This window comes from Pseudophryne corroboree, chromosome 11 (genome assembly GCF_028390025.1).
Source record: "Pseudophryne corroboree isolate aPseCor3 chromosome 11, aPseCor3.hap2, whole genome shotgun sequence".
Taxonomy (NCBI): domain Eukaryota; kingdom Metazoa; phylum Chordata; class Amphibia; order Anura; family Myobatrachidae; genus Pseudophryne; species Pseudophryne corroboree.
Window position 1 is genome coordinate 241564628 of NC_086454.1, and position 7971 is coordinate 241572598.

Genomic DNA, 7971 nt, shown 5'->3' on the forward strand with positions numbered 1-7971 from the left:
CCGCCCTTGGATGGGAGGACAGCCTCGGGCTTCACCCCTGGCCCTTGGGTGGCTGGAGGGGGGGACCCCTTGATTGAAGGGGTCCCCACTCCTCCAGGGTACCCCGGCCAGGGGTGACTAGTTGGGGTTTTAATGGCACGGCCGCAGGGACCGATATCAAAGTGTCCCCCGGCTGTGGCATTATCTCCCCAGCTAGTGGAGCCCGGTGCTGGTTTCAAAAATATGGGGGACCCCTACGCTTTTTGTCCCCCGTATTTTTGGAACCAGGACCAGGCGCAGAACCCGGTGCTGGTTGATTAAATATGGGGGAACCCCTGTCATTTTTTTCACCATATTTTTTCAACCAGGACCGGCTCAAAGAGCCCGAGGCTGGTTATGCTTAGGAGGGGGGACCCCACGCAATTTTTTTTTATCAGATTTTACACTAAACAGACCCTTTCACATAGATAACCATGCACAGATCTCACTGATCCGTGCATGAGTATCCAAACTCGACTGGAAAAAGCAGGTCTATTTTATTGCTGCTTTTTTAAACAAATCGAAAAAAAACAGACCCGCACTTGAGCACTCAGAAACTAACACCCAAATACGAATGAATAGTGAATGCCGTATTCTATGAAATAACAGCCGCGTTTGACCGATGGTCTATTCATTCGTATTTCTGAACGTTGTCATTCAAACCATTACGAATAGACCAGACACTGCCGAGATTGGTGCTTAGTGAATTCCCGGATTGGGACTTAGAAAAAAAAACACAAATCGGACAAACTCGGATTCCTAGTAAATACTGGCCCATGAATACATCACTGTGCATTCCTTCTCTGCGTATTCTCTGCTAATGATTTTCTTCTAACAAATATTGATTCATTAGACTGATGAATTAAAGCTGGAATTATCCTAAATACAATTGATCTGAAAACTGCCTATGTAAAAAAAAGAAAAATTTGGTGTACAAAATGTAACTTGCAACATCAACAATACAAGAGCTGATGCTGATTTGGACTTGCATCACTTTGTATAGGTTAAAATATGTAAATTGACTCTGCACACACCTAGACAACTGATTGCATGCATATGTGCATATGCAGATGTGCTCGGTGCTCAACTATGAGTATTGTGCGTGCTTGTTGTGATTAGAGAGGCAGACAGGAAGGAAAGGGGCTTTCTATCATAGGCTTAATACAGTAAGGATGTGCACACATAATTGCAGTGAGGGTCCAGTAGGGGCCCAGGCCACCTCACCCTTACCTGGCAGCAGCAGCTGCAGCTCTTTTCCTCAGCCCATCACACGCCGCTATGTACTGGGCTGCAGTGTGGCCATGGAGGTGCTTAAAATACTATTTTTTTTCTAGGGGTACATGACCACACCTCCTGTGATTAGGCCACGCCCCTTGAAAAGTACCTGGGCCCATCCCGGCTCTCGACTGCCCTGGGTAGTGATGGGCCAGCACTGGTAAGAACAGCAATGTGTGGAATATTCTCAGGATGCTCAGGGGCTCTTCATACACTCCAGTTTGCATATCTGATGCATCCAAAGGATGTCCCAGGCACCATGCAAGCCTACTGCAGGGGTTGCGGATGAGCGGATGCACCACTTGCACACCTCTAATTACAGCCCTGCATACACAAGATGGATAATTCTACCTGTTTTATGCTATTTTAGAGAGGTTTGTTTCTTCTTTTTGAGTAAATATATATAGGCACAATACGGATTATCTTGGTTCATACACTGTGCCGGATCATCTCCCCACTTCCTATTCGTAAACCTCCTGCAGCCTGACTGCCCCCAGCAGCCTAAATCTTCTGTGCAGCCTATTTGAGCCCTCCCGATCCTGACTGTGCTCTCCTGCATCCTAACTGCTCCCCTCCCACACCCTAATTCCCCCCGCCACCTGATGTGCCAGTCTGTGGCCCAAAAATATTCTGGAAATTCATTCAGCAACTGCATGTAAAGATTGCAGCAACTGCAGGAACAGTTCCATTTGCCATGCCACCAAATGAAGCAAGTGATGTGACCAAGTGCATTTTATATGCTTCAGCGGGTGTAGTACGGTATGCCGGTGCTCGGGCTCCCGGCGACCAGCATACCGGCGCCGGGAGCCCGACCGCCGGCATACCGACAGTGTGGCGAGCGCAAAGGAGCCCCTTGCGGGCTCGCTGCGCTCGCCATGCTGCGGGCACAGTGGCGCTATTTTATTCTCCCTCCAAGGGGGTCGTGGACCCCCAGGAGGGAGAATAGTTGTCGGTATGCCGGGTGTCGGGATTCCGGCGCCGGTATACTGTGCACCGGTATCCCGACATTCGGCATACAGAATACCACCCGCTTCAGCAACAAGCCATCAAAACCTACACTAGAAGCTATAACAGGCCTGGCTAACCTGTGGCTCGCCAGCTGATGTGAAACTACAAATCCCAGCATGCCCTGCCACAGTTTTAGCATTCCCTAATAGAAAAAGTGTGAAAGGGCATGATGGGACTTGTAGTTTCACAACAGCTGGAGAGCCACAGGTTGGCCAGGCCTGAGCTATAACATAGTGAAAGGAGGGGGAATATACCTTACTCCAGCACACTGGAGATTACTCTGTTTTATGCAAGCTACGGAAACCAATTGAAGTACTGTAGCAACTAATGAAATGTATAAAAAGACTCCTGTTCATTAAAATGAACTACAAAATCTATGATGAAGACCTTGCCACCCAATGCAACAAAGTACAGAGACTTCTGTAATGGTGTTTTACAGTGTTGGCAATTTTATCTTTTTCAGCAGTAATCTTTCCCTTTATTAGCGGTGATGTTTTTTTCTTTAGCATTTTAAAGTCTTGTTTAATTTAAGGTGTCCTTTCTTAAACCCTCTATGCCCTTAAGCACCTGTTTTAGTTGATGTTGAAGTATTACGTACTAAAATCATGATCATCATGACTCACAGCAGCCACAGCACTAGTACTTGGTTGCTGCTCCTACTCTTCTATTGGCTGATCGTGATCTATATTGACTCACAGTGCTTATATTTATACGCAGTGGCATGGCATCTACTGAGATTTATTGAACACACAAGTTGTACAAGCAGTTTTTTCACAAATGACAACTCACACTGCAGAATCACAGTGCTTATATTTATGAATGCAGTGGGGCATGGCCTGGCCCTGAACACAACAACTTTTTTGTGTGTTTCCTAATATTTATTTTTTATACACTTCTGCGAATTACTGCACTTATATAATTATACTACAACTAGCTGTTCTACCCGCTTTTTGAACAGGAGTTTCTGATTTGCATAGTTGTAAATATAAATGACTTAAAAATGTGGAAAATCTATAGAGCTGTAAATTTGAAACATCTTAATGTACGTAAATATTAATCCATGGTTCTTGGCATTACCCGAGGAGCACCCATAACAGATATGACAAGACCATTTTTGTAGGTTATTAAATACTAGAGATGAGCGGGTTCGGTTCCTCGGAATCCGAACCCGCCCGAACTTCATGTTTTTTTTCACGGGTCCGAGCGACTCGGATCTTCCCGCCTTGCTCGGTTAACCCGAGCGCGCCCGAACGTCATCATGACGCTGTCGGATTCTCGCGAGGCTCGGATTCTATCGCGAGACTCGGATTCTATATAAGGAGCCGCGCGTCGCCGCCATTTTCACTCGTGCATTGAGATTGATAGGGAGAGGACGTGTCTGGCGTCCTCTCCATTAGAATAGAGATAGATTAGATAGAGAGAGAGAGATTGTGCAGAGTCGCAGACAGAGTTAGTTTACCACAGTCAGTGACCAGTGCAGTTGCTAGTTAACTTTTATTTAATATAATATATCCGTTCACTTCTCTCTGCTATATCCGTTCTCTGCCTGAAAAAAAAAACGATACACAGCACAGTCAGTCACACAGTGTGACTCAGTCTGTGTGCACTCAGCTCAGCCCAGTGTGCTGCACAGTCATCAATGTATAAATTAAAAGCTTATAATTAATTGTGGGGGAGACTGGGGAGCACTGCAGGTTGTTAGCAGGAGCCAGGAGTACAATTATATTAATTAACAGTGCACACTTTTGCTGCAGGAGTGGTGACCAGTGCCTGACCACCAGTATAGTATTGTTGTATACTACTAATATCTCTTTAAATATCAACCAGTCTATATTAGCAGCAGACACAGTACAGTGCGGTAGTTCACGGCTGTGGCTACCTCTGTGTCGGCACACGGCAGGCAGTCCGTCCGACCAGAATTGTATTATTTATTATTATATACCTACCACCTAACCGTGGTTTTTTTTTCATTCTTTATACCGTCATAGTGTCATCCTAATTGTTACGAGTATACTACTATCTCTTTATCAACCAGTGTACAGTGCGGTAGTTCACGGCTGTGGCTACCTCTGTGTCGGCACACGGCAGGCAGTCCGTCCGACCAGAATTGTATTATTTATTATTATATACCTACCACCTAACCGTGGTTTTTTTTTCATTCTTTATACCGTCATAGTGTCATCCTAATTGTTACGAGTATACTACTATCTCTTTATCAACCAGTGTACAGTGCGGTAGTTCACGGCTGTGGCTACCTCTGTGTCGGCACACGGCAGGCAGTCCGTCCGACCAGAATTGTATTATTTATTATTATATACCTACCACCTAACCGTGGTTTTTTTTTTCATTCTTTATACCGTCATAGTGTCATCCTAATTGTTACGAGTATACTACTATCTCTTTATCAACCAGTGTACAGTGCGGTAGTTCACGGCTGTGGCTACCTCTGTGTCGGCACACGGCAGGCAGTCCGTCCGACCAGAATTGTATTATTTATTATTATATACCTACCACCTAACCGTGGTTTTTTTTTCATTCTTTATACCGTCATAGTGTCATCCTAATTGTTACGAGTATACTACTATCTCTTTATCAACCAGTGTACAGTGCGGTAGTTCACGGCTGTGGCTACCTCTGTGTCGGCACACGGCAGGCAGTCCGTCCGACCAGAATTGTATTATTTATTATTATATACCTACCACCTAACCGTGGTTTTTTTTTCATTCTTTATACCGTCATAGTGTCATCCTAATTGTTACGAGTATACTACTATCTCTTTATCAACCAGTGTACAGTGCGGTAGTTCACGGCTGTGGCTACCTCTGTGTCGGCACACGGCAGGCAGTCCGTCCGACCAGAATTGTATTATTTATTATTATATACCTACCACCTAACCGTGGTTTTTTTTTCATTCTTTATACCGTCATAGTGTCATCCTAATTGTTACGAGTATACTACTATCTCTTTATCAACCAGTGTACAGTGCGGTAGTTCACGGCTGTGGCTACCTCTGTGTCGGCACACGGCAGGCAGTCCGTCCGACCAGAATTGTATTATTTATTATTATATACCTACCACCTAACCATGGTTTTTTTTTCATTCTTTATACCGTCATAGTGTCATCCTAATTGTTACGAGTATACTACTATCTCTTTATCAACCAGTGTACAGTGCGGTAGTTCACGGCTGTGGCTACCTCTGTGTCGGCACACGGCAGGCAGTCCGTCCGACCAGAATTGTATTATTTATTATTATATACCTACCACCTAACCGTGGTTTTTTTTTCATTCTTTATACCGTCATAGTGTCATCCTAATTGTTACGAGTATACTACTATCTCTTTATCAACCAGTGTACAGTGCGGTAGTTCACGGCTGTGGCTACCTCTGTGTCGGCACACGGCAGGCAGTCCGTCCGACCAGAATTGTATTATTTATTATTATATACCTACCACCTAACCGTGGTTTTTTTTTTCATTCTTTATACCGTCATAGTGTCATCCTAATTGTTACGAGTATACTACTATCTCTTTATCAACCAGTGTACAGTGCGGTAGTTCACGGCTGTGGCTACCTCTGTGTCGGCACACGGCAGGCAGTCCGTCCGACCAGAATTGTATTATTTATTATTATATACCTACCACCTAACCGTGGTTTTTTTTTCATTCTTTATACCGTCATAGTGTCATCCTAATTGTTACGAGTATACTACTATCTCTTTATCAACCAGTGTACAGTGCGGTAGTTCACGGCTGTGGCTACCTCTGTGTCGGCACACGGCAGGCAGTCCGTCCGACCAGAATTGTATTATTTATTATTATATACCTACCACCTAACCGTGGTTTTTTTTTTCATTCTTTATACCGTCATAGTGTCATCCTAATTGTTACGAGTATACTACTATCTCTTTATCAACCAGTGTACAGTGCGGTAGTTCACGGCTGTGGCTACCTCTGTGTCGGCACACGGCAGGCAGTCCGTCCGACCAGAATTGTATTATTTATTATTATATACCTACCACCTAACCGTGGTTTTTTTTTCATTCTTTATACCGTCATAGTGTCATCCTAATTGTTACGAGTATACTACTATCTCTTTATCAACCAGTGTACAGTGCGGTAGTTCACGGCTGTGGCTACCTCTGTGTCGGCACACGGCAGGCAGTCCGTCCGACCAGAATTGTATTATTTATTATTATATACCTACCACCTAACCGTGGTTTTTTTTTTCATTCTTTATACCGTCATAGTGTCATCCTAATTGTTACGAGTATACTACTATCTCTTTATCAACCAGTGTACAGTGCGGTAGTTCACGGCTGTGGCTACCTCTGTGTCGGCACACGGCAGGCAGTCCGTCCGACCAGAATTGTATTATTTATTATTATATACCTACCACCTAACCGTGGTTTTTTTTTCATTCTTTATACCGTCATAGTGTCATCCTAATTGTTACGAGTATACTACTATCTCTTTATCAACCAGTGTACAGTGCGGTAGTTCACGGCTGTGGCTACCTCTGTGTCGGCACACGGCAGGCAGTCCGTCCGACCAGAATTGTATTATTTATTATTATATACCTACCACCTAACCGTGGTTTTTTTTTCATTCTTTATACCGTCATAGTGTCATCCTAATTGTTACGAGTATACTACTATCTCTTTATCAACCAGTGTACAGTGCGGTAGTTCACGGCTGTGGCTACCTCTGTGTCGGCAGTCGGCAGGCAGTCCGTCCATCCATAATTGTATTATTATTATAATATATACCACCTAACCGTGGTTTTTTTATACCACCTAACCGTGGCAGTCCGTCCATAATTGTATACTAGTATCCAATCCATCCATCTCCATTGTTTACCTGAGGTGCCTTTTAGTTCTGCCTATAAAATATGGAGAACAAAAAAGTTGAGGTTCCAAAATTAGGGAAAGATCAAGATCCACTTCCACCTCGTGCTGAAGCTGCTGCCACTAGTCATGGCCGAGACGATGAAATGCCAGCAACGTCGTCTGCCAAGGCCGATGCCCAATGTCATAGTACAGAGCATGTCAAATCCAAAACACCAAATATCAGAAAAAAAAGGACTCCAAAACCTAAAATAAAATTGTCGGAGGAGAAGCGTAAACTTGCCAATATGCCATTTACCACACGGAGTGGCAAGGAACGGCTGAGGCCCTGGCCTATGTTCATGGCTAGTGGTTCAGCTTCACATGAGGATGGAAGCACTCAGCCTCTCGCTAGAAAACTGAAAAGACTCAAGCTGGCAAAAGCACCGCAAAGAACTGTGCGTTCTTTGAAATCCCAAATCCACAAGGAGAGTCCAATTGTGTCGTTTGCGATGCCTGACCTTCCCAACACTGGACGTGAAGAGCATGCGCCTTCCACTATTTGCATGCCCCCTGCAAGTGCTGGAAGGAGCACCCGCAGTCCAGTTCCTGATAGTCAGATTGAAGATGTCAGTGTTGAAGTACACCAGGATGAGGAGGATATGGGTGTTGCTGGCGCTGGGGAGGAAATTGACCAGGAGGATTCTGATGGTGAGGTGGTTTGTTTAAGTCAGGCACCCGGGGAGACACCTGTTGTCCGTGGGAGGAATATGGCCGTTGACATGCCAGGTGAAAATACCAAAAAAATCAGCTCTTCGGTGTGGAGGTATTTCACCAGAAATGCGG